The sequence below is a fragment of the Pseudophryne corroboree genome, chromosome 9, assembly GCF_028390025.1.
Source record: "Pseudophryne corroboree isolate aPseCor3 chromosome 9, aPseCor3.hap2, whole genome shotgun sequence".
NCBI classification, from domain to species: domain Eukaryota; kingdom Metazoa; phylum Chordata; class Amphibia; order Anura; family Myobatrachidae; genus Pseudophryne; species Pseudophryne corroboree.
Genome location: NC_086452.1, coordinates 9,354,647 through 9,376,647, shown reverse-complemented (window position 1 = coordinate 9,376,647; position 22,001 = coordinate 9,354,647). Strand labels below are relative to the sequence as shown.

Genomic DNA, 22,001 nt, shown 5'->3' with positions numbered 1-22,001 from the left:
AGCAGCAGCAGCTGGGCACCACCCAGCTGCGGGGGGGGGGGGGGGGGGGGGGGTCATTACCCGCCGCGACGCATCTTTGGCTGGAAAGATCTGCTATCTGCATCGGTACGTGTGAGACTGGAGCGTCCCAATGACACTAAGACCAGAAGAATGTACTCTCACTATTACCGTATAAGGACAAACGCTGCCGATCGGAAAAAGACTTCTCGGCACAGATTTCGTGAAGCTGTTACAGTGATCAGCCGCCAGAAAGTGGCTTTGAAACTCCAGATTCCTGTGTGTTGTGATAATCAGCTGGGTTTGGAAAATCCTTTAATAATCTACTCGGCTGGCAGCCTAACAAGGCTTCCGAAATAACAACAGTCCAACATCTGGAAATAAACTATGTGCAGGGCACCGGGGGCCCTTGCAGAGCAGAAAGCCTTTCTTATTAGGTAAAAGTGAAAACTTGTCCTTTCATCAGAGCAAATAACATTTGGGAGGAGAGAGCGAAAGTAGCTGGAGATTCCGGATTCCTCGCACTGCGCAACGGCCGACCGCCCGATCATACCAGAAATGAGACTTCGATTTTTATAATTAGTATTTTTAGAGCTGATTATATGCTGACAGAATGAGATCAGTGGATCTTCGCCAATTCCCACCTTACCGGACAGACGCTAAGGCACAAAATGGCTGCTATTCGGCAAGGTACAGAGCCGTTTCATGGTGGGTATTTGGCTCATGGGGAGGGTAACCCTCCTCCAGCATGTCACGTGGCTTACAGGCGGCATGACACCATGCACACAGATGGCAGCAGCTGCCTCTGACCAGTAATGCCCACGCAGACCTTTGCTCTGATGGCAACTGACTTATAAAGGTCCTGTCCCCCAGCAGCCAGGACTGGCATACTGGCACTCGCCACACAGACTGGTACCTGACAGAGTAAGCAGTGTCTAGGCTTCCAAGCACTCCTTATATACAGTCGTATGGGCCCAGCTTCCAGCAGTCTGAGACCATAGCTGCTGCATAATATATACCCAGTCTGGCTACTGTGGGGCCAGGAGGCAAATACAGCCACAAGGTGCCCAACTCTGCAGCTGGGCAGATATGAGGAGATGAGGCGGGCGAATGTTTATTACGCAGTGGTTCTGTATTAGAGGGCGTATTCTACATTATGCCTGTGGCATGGAAATTATATGTAACCATTATAAAGACTCCTGTCTCCGTGCGGGAATGAAGGCTCAGTACCAAAAAGAGGCAGGAGGCTCTTATTCTACAACTATTTCCCATCCATGGAGAATGAAATAAAGAAAACACCACACACTAAGTCACTCAGTATTATTATAAGGTATTTAAATGGCGCCCCAAGGGTTCCACAGCGCCGCAAAAAAAGCATGTAAGCAGAAACAGTGCAAACAAAACACGAATCAGGTGCAAAAGACTTACAGTAAGAAACATTGCAGAACACTATATCACCATGTAGTTTTGCAATAATACTTGAAAAACTACATGGTAATAGAAATTCAGAGATATTGGTCACATGTATTTGCAAATACATGGTAAGCCACCGAGCCACTTCATGGCTTCTCTGATACCGGCGGGACTTTCATGCATCTGAAAAGTACCGCCAGATTGATTTGAGCAGCATCCACAGTGTTTGTTTGCTGTTGTGAGAGGCATGGATGGGATCAGCATTTGGAGGGCATGCTGGTTCCAGTAGTGCTACTTGGAGATCCCAGGGGTGTCTCCTAGGTAAGCTAGCTCTCAATTTGGGTGTATTTCTGTATGTGCCTTTATCATGAGGCCTTACAATACAATGAGATGGCCCAGAGAGGGTACTGTTACCAGTGTAGGGACTGCCGGCATCACAGAAGCTTACCATGTATTTGCAAATGAATGCGACAAATATCTCTATTTTTATTACCATATAGTTTTTCAAGTTTTACACTTACCAACATTATCTTTTCCTCATAGTGGAGAACTCAGTGGGGAGGTCCGGGGGTGTTATGCTATAAATAGCATCTTCACAGCCACGTCCCCACTTCTCAATGACGCAATTAGTGGCAGCGAGCAGCAGGGGTGAGGCCACAGTGATGCAAATGTACTGTGAAACGCACCATCAAGTCCCCAGACCAACCACTTCAATCAGATGACCGTGAGAGCTCCCAAAATTCTGGTGTCTCCAGCAAGGAAGGCAATTACCTACTTACCACCCTCTGTCACTTACCCCCAAGGCCACTGTACTGGCAGAGTATTAATGCAAATGAATAACTGATAGATCCCTGACGGACGGAAAGGGCAACAGTCATACAATCACTCTTCATATTAGGGTAGCCACGTGCAAAGGGAAAGAGAGGGTGGGTGTGATTACTCTCAGGGGTCACAAATCTCTACCATCAGATTTATATCTTGGTTCTAAACGCACAACTACCAGGCAGTGTCTCTGATTCGTGCAAACGTTTGGTTATATAGATTATCTCCGCTGGGGGTCAGGATCGTTCTGTTTAGATTAATCATACAAGAAGAATGCTGTGGGCTAGATCTGTGTTTTATAGAGTGGCTGCAGAGGAAGTCAGAAGAGAAAATCATCCTTTCTGTGTTATTTGGGCAGTGTGGTACATTCCTTGTGCTCAAATACTTCGGCTGTGGTACTGTTAAATCATAAACGGCACGCCATCAGGGAACAGAATGTTCCAGGTTTTCTGCAAGTATTTCTCTGCCATTCTAAGCAGGAGTAAAGACAACGATGCCGGAGTAAAGACAACGATGCCGGAACGAAATAAACAGAGAGTAGAGAAAGCCGGGAACGGCAGTGCACACGCAGGGGTTCATTTACCAAGCGCTGTGCTCTGGACCATGCAGTGCGCCTCATACAATGCAGCCACGACACGTACGGTGCACTAGGGATAACAGCAGTGGTTGCCCAGGCTGGGGGTAGGTGCTGAGTGAGGTAAGTATAGTGGTAACACCAGTGCGCCTCATACAATGCAGCCACGACACGTACGGTGCACTAGGGATAACAGCAGTGGTTGCACAGGCTGGGGGAGGTGCTGAGTGAGTTAAGTATAGTGGTAACACCAGTGCACCTCATACAATGCAGCCACGACACGTACGGTGCACTAGGGATAACAGCAGTGGTTGCACAGGCTGGGGGGAGGTGCCGAGTGAGGTAAGTACAGTGGTAACACCAGTGCGCCTCATACAATGCAGCCACGACACGTACGGTGCACTAGGGATAACAGCAGTGGTTGCCCAGGCTGGGGGGAGGTGCTGAGTGAGGTAAGTATAGTGGTAACACCAGTGCGCCTCATACAATGCAGCCACGACACGTACAGTGCACTAGGGATAACAGCAGTGGTTGCCCAGGCTGGGGGAGGTGCTGAGTGAGGTAAGTATAGTGTTAACACCAGTGCGCCTCATACAATGCAGCCACGACACGTACGGTGCACTAGGGATAACAGCAGTGGTTGCAGAGGCTGGGGGGAGGTGCTGAGTGAGGTAAGTATAGTGGTAACACCAGTGCACCTCATACAATGCAGCCACGACACGTACGGTGCACTAGGGATAACAGCAGTGGTTGCCCAGGCTGGGGGGAGGTGCTGAGTGAGGTAAGTATAGTGGTAACACCAGTGCAGTGCATCTCATACAATGCAGCCACGACACGTACGGTGCACTAGGGATAACAGCAGTGGTTGCAGAGGCTGGGGGGAGGTGCTGAGTGAGGTAAGTATAGTGGTAACACCAGTGCACCTCATACAATGCAGCCACGACACGTACGGTGCACTAGGGATAACAGCAGTGGTTGCAGAGGCTGGGGGGAGGTGCTGAGTGAGGTAAGTACAGTGGTAACACCAGTGCGCCTCATACAATGCAGCCACGACACGTACGGTGCACTAGGGATAACAGCAGTGGTTGCCCAGGCTGGGGGGAGGTGCTGAGTGAGGTAAGTATAGTGGTAACACCAGTGCACCTCATACAATGCAGCCACGACACGTACGGTGCACTAGGGATAACAGCAGTGGTTGCCCAGGCTGGGGGGAGGTGCTGAGTGAGGTAAGTATAGTGTTAACACCAGTGCGCCTCATACAATGCAGCCACGACACGTACGGTGCACTAGGGATAACAGCAGTGGTTGCCCAGGCTGGGGGGAGGTGCTGAGTGAGGTAAGTATAGTGTTAACACCAGTGCGCCTCATACAATGCAGCCACGACACGTACGGTGCACTAGGGATAACAGCAGTGGTTGCACAGGCTGGGGGGAGGTGCTGAGTGAGGTAAGTAAAGTGGTAACACCAGTGCGCCTCATACAATGCAGCCACGACACGTACGGTGCACTAGGGATAACAGCAGTGGTTGCCCAGGCTGGGGGAGGTGCTGAGTGAGGTAAGTATAGTGGTAACACCAGTGCAGTGCATCTCATACAATGCAGCCACGACACGTACGGTGCACTAGGGATAACAGCAGTGGTTGCACAGGCTGGGGGGAGGTGCTGAGTGAGGTAAGTAAAGTGGTAACACCAGTGCGCCTCATACAATGCAGCCACGACACGTACGGTGCACTAGGGATAACAGCAGTGGTTGCCCAGGCTGGGGGAGGTGCTGAGTGAGGTAAGTATAGTGGTAACACCAGTGCAGTGCATCTCATACAATGCAGCCACGACACGTACGGTGCACTAGGGATAACAGCAGTGGTTGCAGAGGCTGGGGGGAGGTGCTGAGTGAGGTAAGTATAGTGGTAACACCAGTGCGCCTCATACAATGCAGCCACGACACGTACGGTGCACTAGGGATAACAGCAGTGGTTGCCCAGGCTGGGGGAGGTGCTGAGTGAGGTAAGTACAGTGGTAACACCAGTGCGCCTCATACAATGCAGCCACGACACGTACGGTGCACTAGGGATAACAGCAGTGGTTGCCCAGGCTGGGGGGAGGTGCTGAGTGAGGTAAGTATAGTGGTAACACCAGTGCACCTCATACAATGCAGCCACGACACGTACGGTGCATTAGGGATAACAGCAGTGGTTGCAGAGGCTGGGGGGAGGTGCTGAGTGAGGTAAGTATAGTGGTAACACCAGTGCGCCTCATACAATGCAGCCACGACACGTACGGTGCACTAGGGATAACAGCAGTGGTTGCCCAGGCTGGGGGGAGGTGCTGAGTGAGGTAAGTATAGTGGTAACACCAGTGTGCCTCATACAATGCAGCCACGACACGTACGGTGCACTAGGGATAACAGCAGTGGTTGCCCAGGCTGGGGGGAGGTGCTGAGTGAGGCAAGTATAGTGGTAACACCAGTGCACCTCATACAATGCAGCCACGACACGTACGGTGCACTAGGGATAACAGCAGTGGTTGCAGAGGCTGGGGGGAGGTGCTGAGTGAGGTAAGTATAGTGGTAACACCAGTGCGCCTCATACAATGCAGCCACGACACGTACGGTGCACTAGGGATAACAGCAGTGGTTGCCCAGGCTGGGGGGAGGTGCTGAGTGAGGTAAGTATAGTGGTAACACCAGTGCACCTCATACAATGCAGCCACGACACGTACGGTGCACTAGGGATAACAGCAGTGGTTTCCCAGGCTGGGGGGAGGTGCTGAGTGAGGTAAGTATAGTGGTAACACCAGTGTGCCTCATACAATGCAGCCACGACACGTACGGTGCACTAGGGATAACAGCAGTGGTTGCACAGGCTGGGGGGAGGTGCTGAGTGAGGTAAGTATAGTGGTAACACCAGTGCAGTGCATCTCATACAATGCAGCCACGACACGTACGGTGCACTAGGGATAACAGCAGTGGTTGCAGAGGCTGGGGGGGAGGTGCTGAGTGAGGTAAGTATAGTGGTAACACCAGTGCAGTGCATCTCATACAATGCAGCCACGACACGTACGGTGCACTAGGGATAACAGCAGTGGTTGCAGAGGCTGGGGGGAGGTGCTGAGTGAGGTAAGTATAGTGGTAACACCAGTGCGCCTCATACAATGCAGCCACGACACGTACGGTGCACTAGGGATAACAGCAGTGGTTGCCCAGGCTGGGGGAGGTGCTGAGTGAGGTAAGTACAGTGGTAACACCAGTGCGCCTCATACAATGCAGCCACGACACGTACGGTGCACTAGGGATAACAGCAGTGGTTGCCCAGGCTGGGGGGAGGTGCTGAGTGAGGTAAGTATAGTGGTAACACCAGTGCACCTCATACAATGCAGCCACGACACGTACGGTGCATTAGGGATAACAGCAGTGGTTGCAGAGGCTGGGGGGAGGTGCTGAGTGAGGTAAGTATAGTGGTAACACCAGTGCGCCTCATACAATGCAGCCACGACACGTACGGTGCACTAGGGATAACAGCAGTGGTTGCCCAGGCTGGGGGGAGGTGCTGAGTGAGGCAAGTATAGTGGTAACACCAGTGCACCTCATACAATGCAGCCACGACACGTACGGTGCACTAGGGATAACAGCAGTGGTTGCAGAGGCTGGGGGGAGGTGCTGAGTGAGGTAAGTATAGTGGTAACACCAGTGCGCCTCATACAATGCAGCCACGACACGTACGGTGCACTAGGGATAACAGCAGTGGTTGCCCAGGCTGGGGGGAGGTGCTGAGTGAGGTAAGTATAGTGGTAACACCAGTGCACCTCATACAATGCAGCCACGACACGTACGGTGCACTAGGGATAACAGCAGTGGTTGCCCAGGCTGGGGGGAGGTGCTGAGTGAGGTAAGTATAGTGGTAACACCAGTGTGCCTCATACAATGCAGCCACGACACGTACGGTGCACTAGGGATAACAGCAGTGGTTGCACAGGCTGGGGGGAGGTGCTGAGTGAGGTAAGTATAGTGGTAACACCAGTGCGCCTCATACAATGCAGCCACGACACGTACGGTGCACTAGGGATAACAGCAGTGGTTGCCCAGGCTGGGGGGAGGTGCTGAGTGAGGTAAGTATAGTGGTAACACCAGTGCAGTGCATCTCATACAATGCAGCCACGACACGTACGGTGCACTAGGGATAACAGCAGTGGTTGCAGAGGCTGGGGGGAGGTGCTGAGTGAGGTAAGTATAGTGGTAACACCAGTGCACCTCATACAATGCAGCCACGACACGTACGGTGCACTAGGGATAACAGCAGTGGTTGCAGAGGCTGGGGGGAGGTGCTGAGTGAGGTAAGTACAGTGGTAACACCAGTGCGCCTCATACAATGCAGCCACGACACGTACGGTGCACTAGGGATAACAGCAGTGGTTGCAGAGGCTGGGGGGAGGTGCTGAGTGAGGTAAGTATAGTGGTAACACCAGTGCACCTCATACAATGCAGCCACGACACGTACGGAGCACTAGGGATAACAGCAGTGGTTGCCCAGGCTGGGGGAGGTGCTGAGTGAGGTAAGTATAGTGGTAACACCAGTGCACCTCATACAATGCAGCCACGACACGTACGGTGCACTAGGGATAACAGCAGTGGTTGCACAGGCTGGGGGGAGGTGCTGAGTGAGGTAAGTATAGTGGTAACACCAGTGCGCCTCATACAATGCAGCCACGACACGTACGGTGCACTAGGGATAACAGCAGTGGTTGCACAGGCTGGGGGGAGGTGCTGAGTGAGGTAAGTATAGTGGTAACACCAGTGCGCCTCATACAATGCAGCCACGACACGTACGGTGCACTAGGGATAACAGCAGTGGTTGCAGAGGCTGGGGGGAGGTGCTGAGTGAGGTAAGTATAGTGGTAACACCAGTGCGCCTCATACAATGCAGCCACGACACGTACGGTGCACTAGGGATAACAGCAGTGGTTGCCCAGGCTGGGGGGAGGTGCTGAGTGAGGTAAGTATAGTGGTAACACCAGTGCACCTCATACAATGCAGCCACGACACGTACGGTGCACTAGGGATAACAGCAGTGGTTGCCCAGGCTGGGGGGAGGTGCTGAGTGAGGTAAGTATAGTGGTAACACCAGTGTGCCTCATACAATGCAGCCACGACACGTACGGTGCACTAGGGATAACAGCAGTGGTTGCAGAGGCTGGGGGGAGGTGCTGAGTGAGGTAAGTATAGTGGTAACACCAGTGCACCTCATGTAGCAGAGCAGCCGCTGTATATACACAGTACGGCCTCCACGATGTGCACCAACTGCAAGTCATATTGTCTGGCTGTGCATGCTGTAGTTATTCCCCACTCCCCCTTCCCATGAGCATCAGGTTCTTTTACCAGCTTGGCGCCCACCCAAGGCTCAATCCAGCTGAGCGGCTGGATGGCAACCAACCACACGCAGTGCCATCTGCCAAATGGATGCTCGGGCATACCTGTAACCAGGCACCATGAATACAAAACGCTTTGTCTACACCCAATATGGGGGTTGCGGTTGTCAGAGCAAGGTACTATGCGCCATCTTCACCTGGGCCAGCAAGGAGTGCATCGCAACGAGAACCCAGGGGCAGGGTGGCACACAATGGGCACGCGTAACACCACCGTGAGCTGCAGGGCATACATATAAGAGCTGCACAATACAGCAACAGCATAGGGACAGACGGGAGAGGCCCCCCTCCCTCTCTATAGATATATATATATATATATATATATATATATAAAACGCCCTAGTAATAAGAAGAAATTGATGAGCCAGATAGCTGCATAGTTAAACAGAAGCAGCACCTGAAGTAATATATCCGAGTGCGGTCTCGTACGGCCTGAACAAGCGCGGCCTATGTGATGCAATGAGAAGAATTCAGGTAGACAATAGGGCGCATTGTAAGCCGGGTCCCCCCTGAAACATCATCCTCATCCCACCTGCAACGCTCTGTGTCTCCAGCCCACCCAGAGCGGCCACATGTTGCGCTCTATCATCCATCAATGCTCCGTGTGATGCAGAAACGCGCGGCCTTATAGAGAGGTAGTCGGTGACCTGAGACGGTACAAAGCACACCGGCCGCTCTCTGGCCAGCACGGAGGCCGCAGCGCTGTCACACTGTACGCTGCGCTCATTCCCAGCCGCTGGTGCAGAGACATGAACAGCCGTACACCAGGCCCCAGCGATGGAACAGAACGGGGGAGGGGGACAGGGCTGGAATGAAAGGCAATTTGTCCTCCCAGTATTTACCTTGTATCCGCCGTGTAGGCCGCTTGGTCTTTAAAGTAAAATGAAATAAATAGAATAAATAAATGAAAAAAGGCCTTCGCTTGTCCTGCACAGCCAATTACCGGACAAGTGCGGCCTCAGGGCGCGGCCATCCTGCAGGAACTCACTTCCAGTAAGCGGACGGGCCACAAACACCTTCCAGACGGTTATTTTGGGCACTTTTCATGAAAATTCTGCTTTAAACCGAAATGTTATAAAAAAAAAAAAGAAAAGAAAAATGATACAACTTGTGTTATCACAACTGGGACATATACAAGTCTGAGTATGGCTGCCCAGCCGCAGGCCAGGATGCTGAGACTTGTAGTTCTACCACAGGGCGGACTTTCAGTTTCAGCAGACCTGAGCTGTGTAGTCCTACATGTATAATATCCCCAGTTCTGACGGTTTGTAGTGAGATAGGGGCACGCTATTACGTATATCACATTCTGTGCGCCCTTATTCCATCTCTACGTTCATGGACCTGAACCAATCAGCGCTGAATATTTCCTAAAATAAAAACTTTTCACGCAAGAAACAGTTAAAAAAATAAAATGAAGTCCTAAAAATCTACATATAGTCTTAATTAAAATTCTGATCCTGCCAGGGACTAGAGTGCAAGCGTGCGCACCGCGGGGAACCCGTATTCCCACATTCCAAACCACAAATGACATTATGAGTCCGCAAAGTGACAACAGGAAACACTTAACAACGGAGCTGATCTTATGTAGCTAATTAGAAGGAGCAGAGACTCCGCAGCACAGCAGCAACTTCCGTACAGCAGGCGACCGGAACCCCGCGGTGCAGGCGTTTGGGTGGGGGCTCAGCATGCGCTGTCAGCTGCTGGGAGTTGTAGTATAAGAAGGGACAGGGAGAGGAAATTCGGCCACAACTGCGCCCTCTTTGCGTGCCCCCGGAAAACTAAGACATATATTCACCTATGTGCGCGTACGCGCCTGTATGTAGTGCTGTGCACATCCCTGCCGCTAATCGTGCACTTGGTGATCAGTATGCAAAATATACGTCACAATGCGTCAGCGCAACTCTGCTGCACCGCCCACAATCCCAGAGCCACGCCCTCACTGACTTTGCACATGTGAGAACATATGGTACAGCCATGTTCACCTTTAGTCGCTCGGTTTATGTGCATCTCCGCATCGCCCATAGCTGTATACAGATGTAGCCATGTTCATCTTTGCTGCGACACGGGCTTGATGCATGGCATGCCGGCCTTGGACTATTCGCAGATCGCTCCGTTAGCGCCTAATTCCATTAAGAAATGATATAGCGATCACAGGCTGTGGATAGCCGCAGCCCGGCATGTCATGCAGCAAGCTGTGTTGCAGTACGCCGCATCGCAGTAAAGAGGAGCATGGCTACATTTGTACACTATGGTCTGGAGCATGCGCAGACCGAAAAAACGCAAACTGCGCTCTGCAAATAGATGTGTTACACTCTGCAGAACTCCCAAAGCTGTATAAAGCCTGAAATACTGGTGCATGGTTACTGCAGTCTGCAGACCATCCACTAGGTGGCAGTGGGAGATGATCTCTGGACCGGCTGTGAGCCGTGTGACGGAGAACAGTCCCCTGCACTGACCGGGTCACTAGGTAACACTGCAGAAACTAGGTGATAGGTACCATAGGTCAGGTATGAGTAGAACTTGCTGCTGTACAGTGCTGTTTGTAGCCAATTTGGCTCACAGTGCGAGATTTAAAAATGCGCCCCCCCCCATGACATAAAAAAATGTGCCCCCCCCACACACACCTAGATGAAAAAACAACTTGCGCGTGCACCCGGCAAGGGGACGTGGCCTCATCTAAATGGGTGTGGCCTCATTTAAATGGAAATGGCCTCGCCTGAAAAGACTACCTCACAATCCAGTTTTTGACCCTGCTCCAACAGATCACGACCACCACAGGAAAAAAAAATTCTACCATATTAAGCCCCACACAGTAATGCCCCCTGCACCATATTATGCCACACACCGCAATGCCCTTGATACATTAAATCCCCACACTACGGCAGGCAAGAGTCCCAATTTCACACATTACGGCAGGTGTCCCCATTTTACACATTGAGAGAGAGAGAGAGAATACTTACAGAGGCGATTACGCTCTTCGGCCCACCTCACCAGTCGCTCCTCGCGCCGGCCTTTCCCTCTTCCTAACTTGGATCCCCCTCTGTACTCCGCTTGGGGGGGAGTTTCGCGGAGTGACAGGGTTGCGTCGTGATGTAACGACGCAACCGCATCATTCCGTGAAACTCCGCCCCCCGAGCGGGTTACTCGGGGAGAAATAGGAGGGGGAAGCAGGGAGCCACAGTTAGTGCCGCGGCGGGCGCCCAGTGCGGTTGCACTGCTCGCCTGCCCCAAGAAACGGCCCTGCTGCTGTATAACTAACTGACAAAACACAGTCTTTACTTGGAGTTTTAGATGATTTACAATTGTAATGCAGAAGGCGCAGAGCGTTTACCCACAACACGGACATGTGCAGATGTGCCCACATACCCTATCCTCAGATCATGCCACACAGGACCGCTGGGCATGCCACGGACTACGACACAACTGCGCCATGCACGTTATTCTCAGGAGACAGCAACCTGGGTAAACACCTACAGACAGGTCCTGCAGTACAGTCGCAGCCCCCAAATGTGACGCCATAAAATGCCGCAGACAAAGCAGATCCACTCAATCCGCTTCAGCCCTTGTGCCCGTGTGAAATGGGTGTTTCTGGGCAGCCGCCGTGCAGAGTACCATGGACCCGTGTCGTGTGGATGGTGCACCTGGCATGGGGTGTACGGTGTAAGTGGCAATACTAATTTTAGAACACCAGCAGGCAGTGCCACCGTGCGCATGACGAAGGACAGAAACTCATAGTAGCACAAGCAGGAAATATAGCAGCCGCGGATGTCATCGGCAGCCAACTCAGAACCAGCAGAATTACATATATTCAGGCGCTATAGTAACACAATTTCATTTAATATACATATATATATATATATATATATATATATATATATACATACATAATTTTCTATATATACTTGTAATCCCTTTCAGCTGCAGATTTCAGGTATGCCAGCGGGCGCACACACAAAAGTGTTTGTTAGAAACCACGACAAATTAGATTACGTTGTGCGACTTTTTGACCATCTGTCAGTGGTTCTCGTTGTAGTAAATCAGCGCGGAATTCTCAGTTACATAGTTTTCAGCTCAGAACCAGGCCCTTTATCTTCACCCATAAGATAACGTGTCTGCGGCCAGAGCAGCGCTCGTATAATAACACATTATGTGTATGAGGCCCCCTCCTCTATAATTACCATCGATCACGCCGTTCTCTGTACAGTCCTGTCATTCAGGACAGGATAATTCCCTGAAACTGGGACTTTCCCCCATAAGACAAGAGGGCGGTACAGACATGTCCTTCTATGCTGCGGCTGCAAGGCGTACAGTTCGCGGCAGAGACGTGCCTGCACGCTCACGCTCTGCATTCTCTTCAATGGAGCCAGCGGCAGGCGGTATGCTGAGCTGCGTACACATCACGATGCCGCTACAGAACGCAGCTATACGCAGCAGAGATGTAGCAGGACACATCTTGCACTTAGGGGGAGAATGACCTTCATTGGGTCTAGCTTTAGGTCTCCTGGAAGCGTGTGCCGGATCGCTATGTCTCAGTGCGCAGTGCTTACCTGAGAACAATGGGCTGATGCAGATGTGGACAGAGGAGCTATCGCTTATATAGAAGCAGCAGCTCTGATATAGTAATGCAGCAGGAGTGATGCGGGATCCGGCGGTCACATGACCCATACCGGCATCCCAAAAAGGGATGGGGTAATTATTTTACCCCATCCCCTAACACACCTGGAGCGGCCGCTAAGACTACGGCTACCCCCCCCCCCCCTAGTGCCTAGCCCTAAGGCTAACCCCCCCCCTGGTGCCTAACGTTAATACCCCCCACCTCCCATTAGGACCAATTTGCATCTGACATCGCAGACTGGTACTGCACACATGAAGTCCAGGTTCGGCGTATGTGCATAAACCGATCATACCTACCGTATCTGAATTAGGCCTCATGTTAGTAAATGAGAAGCCCTGTGGCCTAAATGGTGCAATTATAAAGTAGAAACCAGTATTGCCATCTACTGACCTTCTGCAGTGCAATGAGTGTGCGAGAATACAGTATATAGGATGTATCAAGCTTAAAAATAAAATGCTCAAAGAACATGTCGCGCCGTTAACTGCAGACAATCTGTCACGTTCATATAAGCACTATTCTTTCCTGCCAAACCCAAGAAACAATAAGTGGCTGTGTGCAGGTTGGTTGGATACAGCTGAAGAATTGTGGAACGACTGAGTAGATACAACTAAAGCACTGTATGGCAGCTGAAAAACTCTGTGTAGTTGGATATGTATAGTTAAAGAATTGCGAAGAAGTTGGAAACGTACAGCTGAAGAGCTGTGAGGTGGTTGGATACGTACAGCTGAAGAGCTGTGAGGTGGATGGATACATATAGCTGAAGAGCTGTGAGGTGGTTGGATACGTACAGCTGATGAGATGTGAGGTGGTTGGATACATACAGCTGAAGAGCTGTGAGGTGGTTGGATACGTACAGCTGATGAGATGTGAGGTGGTTGGATACATATAGCTGAAGAGTGTGAGGTGGTTGGATACGGTACAGCTGATAAGATGTGAGGTGGTTGGATACATACAGCTGATGAGATGTGAAGTGGTTGGATACGGTACAGCTGAAGAGCTGTGAGGTGGTTGGATACGTACAGCTGATGAGGTGTGAGGTGGTTGGATACGGTACAGCTGAAGAGCTGTGAGGTGGTTGGATACGTACAGCTGATGAGATGTGAGGTGGTTGGATACATATAGCTGAAGAGTGTGAGGTGGTTGGATACATATAGCTGAAGAGTGTGAGGTGGTTGGATACGGTACAGCTGATAAGATGTGAGGTGGTTGGATACATACAGCTGATGAGATGTGAAGTGGTTGGATACGGTACAGCTGATGAGATGTGAGGTGGTTGGATACATACAGCTGAAGAGCTGTGAGGTGGATGGATACATATAGCTGAAGAGCTGTGAGGTGGTTGGATACGTACAGCTGAAGAGCTGTGAGGTGGTTGGATACGTACAGCTGAAGAGCTGTGAGGTGGTTGGATACGTACAGCTGAAGAGCTGTGAGGTGGTTGGATACGTATAGCTGATGAGATGTGAGGTGGATGGATACATATAGCTGAAGAGCTGTGAGGTGGTTGGATACGTACAGCTGATGAGATGTGAGGTGGTTGGATACATATAGCTGAAGAGTGTGAGGTGGTTGGATACGGTACAGCTGATAAGATGTGAGGTGGTTGTATACATACAGCTGATGAGATGTGAAGTGGTTGGATACGGTACAGGTGAAGAGCTGTGAGGTGGTTGGATACGTACAGCTGATGAGGTGTGAGGTGGTTGGATACGGTACAGCTGAAGAGGTGTGAGGTGGTTGGATACGTACAGCTGAAGAGCTGTGAGGTGGTTGGATACGTACAGCTGATGAGGTGTGAAGTGGTTGGATACGGTACAGCTGATAAGATGTGAGGTGGTTGGATACATACAGCTGATGAGATGTGAAGTGGTTGGATACGGTACAGCTGAAGAGCTGTGAGGTGGTTGGATACGTACAGCTGATGAGGTGTGAGGTGGTTGGATACGTACAGCTGAAGAGCTGTGAGGTGGTTGGATACGTACAGCTGATGAGGTGTGAGGTGGTTGGATACGTACAGCTGAAGAGCTGTGAGGTGGTTGGATACATACAGCTGATGAGATGTGAAGTGGTTGGATACGGTACAGCTGAAGAGCTGTGAGGTGGTTGGATACGTACAGCTGATGAGGTGTGAGGTGGTTGGATACGTACAGCTGAAGAGCTGTGAGGTGGTTGGATACGTACAGCTGATGAGGTGTGAAGTGGTTGGATACGGTACAGCTGAAGAGCTGTGAGGTGGTTGGATATGTACAGCTGATGAGCTGTGAGGTGGATGGATACATATAGCTGAAGAGTGTGAGGTGGTTGGATATGTACAGCTGATAAGATGTGAGGTGGTTGGATACATACAGCTGATGAGATGTGAGGTGGTTGGATACGGTACAGCTGAAGAGCTGTGAGGTGGTTGGATACGTACAGCTGAAGAGCTGTGAGGTGGTTGGATACGGTACAGCTGTGTAAGTGTGGTGTTGTGCAGGGAAGGTTGCAGTTTATATTACTGTAATCTAGGGTAAGTAATGGCTGCAATGATGATGTAATGACAGTGAGAGGAGCGCTGGAGCGACAGACTCCTAGTAATACACAGTGCAGTATACAGGTACCCGGGCCAGAGGACGCAGGAGAAGCTATCTATGGCAGATGCCCAAGGCAGACATTTCTCCTGGCAGCGGGACAGAAAGTGACGCATTGTTCTTCATTTTTCCTATCACAGAACTAACAGTTTGTTATAGAACTGACAAAGGAATGTTGGCACCGAGAGTCGGAACAATGCCCCAATGTCTTGTGCACAGAACCTCTTTGTTTCCCGGCATGTTGTCTGCACCTCTGATCACCTGCAGTTCCCCATATTACATGTCACCTACCCTGACACGTAACCCCGTACTGCGGGCTGCGGGGTGTACCGTATAAAGGACGGTCGTCGGGTTATACGCTGTAAAGTAACCCCACCATACAGACTAGTGTGACCTGTGCATCGTAAAATGAGGAATGTTAATAATGGAAGCTGCCGCCGTCGCCAGCGCACAACACCATTTTGTAATTAGGAAGCAGAAAGCAAGACAAAACATTATTATGTCATTTGAGCCCCTTATCCTGCAGCTCCTCATCAGCCCTCAGAGCCACCAGATCCTGTCTCAGACAGAGCGGACCTCCTAAGACGCCAGCAGCGCAGTCGCTGACCAGGAAATGTTCCCAACACGCCCGCGTTTTTCTAGCAACCCCCATTTCCCCCCCAAACACTGACTGCCTGTCACGCACTTTGCAAATAATTCCTATGTGCGCCAGCTGTCGCTAGTGATTTCCGCTGTGTGCGCAGTGCGGCTTTGGTAAAACATCACTCCACTGCACCCAATACTGACACTGCGCCCAATACTAACACTGCACCACCTCAGGATCATGGCGTGCAGTTTCTGTAATCACGTCTGTTTCCTCTGATGCGTGTTAAAAAACATCCTGAGTATGGGATGAACGTGTGACAAATAACACACAATGGGCGGAACTCAAATCTTCTATTGCCCCCGATCTCACGTCTAAAGTGACGGGAGATCACAGGGCGATATTCTAATGACCCCCGTTTTTGCACTGATCACGCCCATAAGAGACGGGTTTAGCCGCGTAAAGCAGCTAAACCCGACTAAAGACATGGACGCGATCGTGAAAAGTCCTGTTTGGGCGTCCAAACGGGTCACTTTTCACGCATTTCAGCTCGCCACCCCTGGGGGTGGCAAGCTGAAATGCTGATATCGCACCCATCGGCAGTAACATTTGAATACTGTCGGAGGGCGCGATGGGGGCGGGAGGGGGCAGAGAAGATTTTAATCCCACCCAATGTATCGGATCACAGCACATCATAATTTATTACCAGGTCCTGCAAAATCACAGAGTCTAAAGCCTGAAGGCCAGACACCTGTATCAGGCACGTCGCATTAAGGGCAAGTGTCTATTACATAGCCGAAAAAGCAAGATCGCGTAGAAGGCGCTGAGCTGGGAGATAATTCATCAGAACTGAACCGAGCCGCTGTAATGGGACGCCAACTACAAAGACTGAAAGCAAGAAAAAGATTTCACAGCGCTGCCTGCGTTCAGTGTATAATAACTCATTAAATAAAATGCACCGGATAATGCCGAGACTATAAAACGATATTTACTGATAATGGCAATGCCACAACCAATTACACATATACCATTACAATCAATATATCAAGTGATGCTAAAATATAGCCGGAAAAACTGCAGTAATGCAATATGATATCTCTGTATATAATAAGTTACAAGTAATAGATTCAAATGAACATATAGCCCATAAATCCCCCTTATTACACAGAATGAAGGCTACCCATTTAGAAGGTCAGCAATTAGGAAGACAAGGTAGATGGCAGTGCCAAGTAATCACCCTGTGACCCACCCCTCTACCTACTGGTCCCCCCTGCTCACCATCTGAGCCACCACTAGTGCACAGTGCATCACACTAAGGTGGTCATTCCAAGTCGTTCGCTAGCTGTTTTCGGTCGCTGTGCAGCGATCAATCAAAAAATGGCACTTCTGCGCATGGGGGCGCAATGCGCACGCACAACGTACTTTCACAACAGCCGATGCAGTTTCACACAAGGTCTAGCGACGCTTTTCAGTCGCACTGCTGGCCGCAGAGTGATTGACATGAAGTGGGCGTTTCTGGGAGGTAGCTGACCGTTTTTGGGGTGTGTGTGGAAAAACGCAGGCGTGACAGATACAAACGCAGGCGTGCCGGGGGGAAACGCAGGCGTGGCTGGCCGAACGCAGGGCGTGTTCGTGACGTCAAAACAGGAACTAAACAGTCTGAAGTGATCGCTAGCTAGGAGTAAGTCTCGAGCTACTCTGAAACTGCACAATATTTTTTTCTGTAGTCGCTCTGCGATCCTTTCGTTCGCACTTCTGCTAAGCTAAGATACACTGCCAGAGGGCGGCGGCCTAGCGTTTGCACGGCTGCTAAAAGCAGCTAGCGAGCGATCAACTCGGAATGAGGGCCTAAAGCTGTGTACACACGGTGACATTTCTCCTTTCCATTCTGACTATATAGTCAAAATCGCAAGGAAAATTAGTGCAAATCGCACTGTGGGCCTAATTCAGACCTGATCGCAGCAGCAAATTTGTTAGCAGTTGGGCAAAACCATGTGCACTGCAGGTAGAGCAGATGTAACATGTGCAGAGAGAGTTCGAGTCTAGCACTCGCCTCGCTGCCACCGGGATCTTATCAGCCAGCATTTCATACTGATCCCCCTTTTACACTGACATGTGTGGGGACGTTCAGCACAGGGCAAGTCCGCCCCGCATGCCGGGTCCTCCCCCTGCTAAAATGCGAACGCTTCACTAAGCAGCGTAGCGCTCACATGATCAGGGTAGCCCCCCACTGCAGACGGAGGGCATCGCCACGGTCCACCCCGAAAATGTTCCGGACAACACAGGCGTGCCCCCCAACGCGGTGCATCCACCGCCCTGCAACAGGACTTGAAGAGAACACATGCGCTGGAATCGTCTCATAGCGAGGAATTGGGGCCTAAGTCTAAATCCAAAGACTCTATTGTAGCTATGTACGTTAGGGCAGCATGGATAGTGTAATGGTTAGCATCAGCATCGTCGCTAATTCCTGGGACCGGATTGGCTGCATCCCTGCCTGCGCGGTGTGTATACACACAGCTGCTCTGTAAGGATATAATCACAATGGTGACTGATTACACATTGGCGGGAGAGATTCCAGCCCCTGTCCAGCATAACCTGCCCCAATCCCACGTTACTTTACAGTGTGCCGCCAAGTCACATCCAGCTGCCAAAATAATGCCCAGAATCCGCCCGGTCACCAGCTCGCCCGAGCAGCAGCCAGATAGTTTGGGTTATTAGGTGAAGACATAAATGATCAGCCCTGTGGCTACGCAGGCCCTACGGAGAACATTCCTCACACACTACGCTGATCCTCACGTCTGTCTCTACGGAGAACATTCCTTACACACTACGCTGATCCTCACGTCTGTCTCTACGGAGAACATTCCTCACACACTACTCTATGGAGAACATTCCTCACACACTACGCTGATCCTCACGTCTGTCTCTACGGAGAACATTCCTCACACACTACGCTGATCCTCACCTCTGTCTCTACGGAGAACATTCCTTACACACTACGCTGATCCTCACCTCTGTCTCTACGGAGAACATTCCTTACACACTACGCTGATCCTCACCTCTGTCTCTACGGAGAACATTCCTCACACACTACTCTATGGAGAACATTCCTCACACACTACGCTGATCCTCACGTCTGTCTCTACGGAGAACATTCCTCACACACTACGCTGATCCTCACGTCTGTCTCTACGGAGAACATTCCTTACACACTACGCTGATCCTCACCTCTGTCTCTACGGAGAACATTCCTTACACACTACGCCGATCCTCACCTCTGTCTCTACGGAGAACATTCCTTACACACTACGCCGATCCTCACCTCTGTCTCTACGGAGAACATTCCATACACACTACGCTGATGCTCACCTCCGTCTCTACGGAGAACATTCCTTACACACTACGCCGATCCTCACCTCCGTCTCTACGGAGAACATTCCTTACACACTACGCCGATCCTCACGTCTGTCTCTACGGAGAACATTCCTTACACACTACGCCGATCCTCACGTCTGTCTCTACGGAGAACATTCCTTACACACTACGCCGATCCTCACATCTGTCTCTACGGAGAACATTCCTTACACACTACGCCGATCCTCACGTCTGTCTCTACGGAGAACATTCCATACACACTATGCTGATCCTCACGTCTGTCTCTACGGAGAACATTCCTTACACACTACGCTGATCCTCACCTCTGTCTCTACGGAGAACATTCCTCACACACTACTCTATGGAGAACATTCCTCACACACTACGCTGATCCTCACGTCTGTCTCTACGGAGAACATTCCTTACACACTACGCCGATCCTCACATCTGTCTCTACGGAGAACATTCCTTACACACTACGCCGATCCTCACGTCTGTCTCTACGGAGAACATTCCTTACACACTACGCCGATCCTCACGTCTGTCTCTACGGAGAACATTCCTTACACACTACGCCGATCCTCACGTCTGTCTCTACGGAGAACATTCCTTACACACTACGCCGATCCTCACATCTGTCTCTACGGAGAACATTCCTTACACACTACGCCGATCCTCACGTCTGTCTCTACGGAGAACATTCCATACACACTACGCTGATCCTCACCTCTGTCTCTACGGAGAACATTCCTTACACACTACGCTGATCCTCACGTCTGTCTCTACGGAGAACATTCCTTACACACTACGCTGATCCTCACCTCTGTCTCTACGGAGAACATTCCATACACACTACGCCGATCCTCACTGATCATTCACTAATAAAACAGGAAGACGAGTACTGGGGCTTATTCTCCCTCTATACGAGATGGAAACAGCCAGATCCAGAGTTGGGCGTCTATCTGTGCTCCGAGCGAGGCGCAGATCTTGTGACACAACACCTCCAATCTGAACGCTAGGATTGTTCTGAAGCATCACTACACACTGGGCCTTATTGTGTAGGGGTATGGGTCGACTCAACTTAGGTTGACAGCTTTGGGTCGACCATGGAAGGTCGAAATGCATTAGGTCGACAGGGGCAATAGGTCGACAGGTCAAAAAGTCGACATGGGTTTTTGGCCTTTTTTCCGGTGTCGTTTTCTTCGTAAAGTGACGGGGAACCCCAATTAGTGCACCGTGTTCGCTCGCCATGCTTCAGGCAAGGTGCCTCGCGGTTACCGTTCCCAATTGTAGTCCACGTGGATCGTAAAGTATGAAAAAGTCCCAAAAATTTGAAAAACTCACGTCGACCTTTTGACCTGTCGACCTAGTACATGTCGACTGTCAGTGCTCGACCTACTGTTGACTTAAACTGTGTCGACCTAACGACCGTATCCCGTGATCCGATCACGTTCCCAATTCTCAGGGCTGTGCGCACGCACAGGGCCTGTTCTGTGCTTGCGCAACCCGGGAAATGCAATCGCATCGCACGGATGTGAACGCCTCTGCCTGATTGACAGGCAGAGGCGTTTGTGGGGCAGCGACGCAGCGTTGCGGGGACATTGCGACGGGAATGCAGGCCGATCCGGGTCGTTATCGGGGCGGCCACATGATCTCACACGTGGCTGCTGCGATGAGAAAGATGCTCGCACTGCGCCTGCCTTCACAGTCAGGGGGCTTCCCTTGCTTTGCGGGGTCTGCGATGCGCGCGTTGTTGGTGGCCTTGTCCTGTGCGGCTGTTAGGATGCAAGTGCTAGCAGTTTGAAGCTGAATAAGGTGCGCTGTTCCTATCCTACACCGGCTGCTGCAAAAGATGCGACTGAAGAAAAAGTCGCATTTGCGCTAAAGTCCTCGGCGTAACCCGCCATTCTTTTGACACACCCTCGCTGGTCTTTTCCTATGTGAGAACGCCAAGTCACGCCTCTCCTGCAGTAAATGTAGAGGCGTATGAAATATGACTCAGATATGCCAATACTTGCGTGCCTTGCTTTCCAGAACATTCGCTGTGCAGAAACATGCAACGTAATACAAGTGTACATTCTGCGTCAGTCCCAAGATGCTTTGGGGGGGGGGGGGGGGGGGAGAGAAAAATAAAATACAGCCCTTGTACGTGAAAAGCATCTTATGATGACAGAGTATGAGAAGGGCCAGCGCGCCTGACCCCGGCCAGGTAACGCCTATCTTGGGATAAATAGCAGGAATCCCCCAGCACCAGGCTGCGGCTGGCTGGGCTGGTGGCATTAACGGCGTCGTGTAGTGCGGCACCGCCCAGCCCGAGAGCTACCAACACGAGCAGATGTGCAGTGACTGGTCCGAGCATGACAAAGCTGCTCTGATTGGTTAGTACTGATTAAGGGGGTAATTCAGACCTGATCGCTAGGTTGCGTTTTCGCACAGCGTGCGATCAGATCTGTACTGCGCATGCACCGCAATGCGCAGGCGCGACGGACCGCAGCTACGGGGATCGCCGGTCAGTGACGTGATTGTGCAAAAGATCAATTCGCACGGGCGTTCGCAAGAGGACTGACAGGAAGAGGGCGTTTGTGGGTGTCAACTGACCGTTTTCAGGGAATGTCCAGAAAAACGCAGGCAGGGCAGG

General features: G+C 51.0%; 1 protein-coding gene across 2 annotated transcripts in view; it reads right to left on the bottom strand.

The window, feature by feature from the left end:
• Positions 1–22,001, bottom strand: part of DDAH1 (dimethylarginine dimethylaminohydrolase 1) — a 172,792-nt gene that overhangs the window by 81,213 nt on the left and 69,578 nt on the right. The gene's annotated exons all lie outside the window — the stretch shown is intronic.